Genomic DNA, 243 nt, shown 5'->3' with positions numbered 1-243 from the left:
CCCTTCACCGTTCGTCCCCTCCCCTCCCTCGAAAGAGGGGAGCCTTCGGATCCACCATCCCTACGAGGCCTAAATATGAGGCTTATATATAAAAATACCCAGAAAATCTATGGGGTCATATGGAGGTCATATGTTAGTTGGAGCCTTTCTCCGTATCGCAGAAGCCAACAGCTTCATTTTAACCACACCAAAGAACAAAAAATAGTATCCAATAGTTAATGTTTCAAGATTTGAACGAAAAAC

The 243-nt window shown here is 43.2% G+C and overlaps 1 protein-coding gene across 1 annotated transcript in view; it reads left to right on the top strand.

Moving 5' to 3' along the window:
* Positions 1-243, top strand: part of LOC107041897 (sodium channel protein Nach) — a 6,652-nt gene that overhangs the window by 3,182 nt on the left and 3,227 nt on the right. The gene's annotated exons all lie outside the window — the stretch shown is intronic.

The sequence above is a fragment of the Diachasma alloeum genome, unplaced genomic scaffold (assembly GCF_001412515.2).
Source record: "Diachasma alloeum isolate Michigan unplaced genomic scaffold, Dall2.0 Dall_scaffold_00391, whole genome shotgun sequence".
Lineage (NCBI taxonomy): Eukaryota > Metazoa > Arthropoda > Insecta > Hymenoptera > Braconidae > Diachasma > Diachasma alloeum.
The sequence above is the reverse complement of the archived record's forward strand: the minus strand, read 5'-3'. Positions and strand labels throughout refer to the sequence as shown.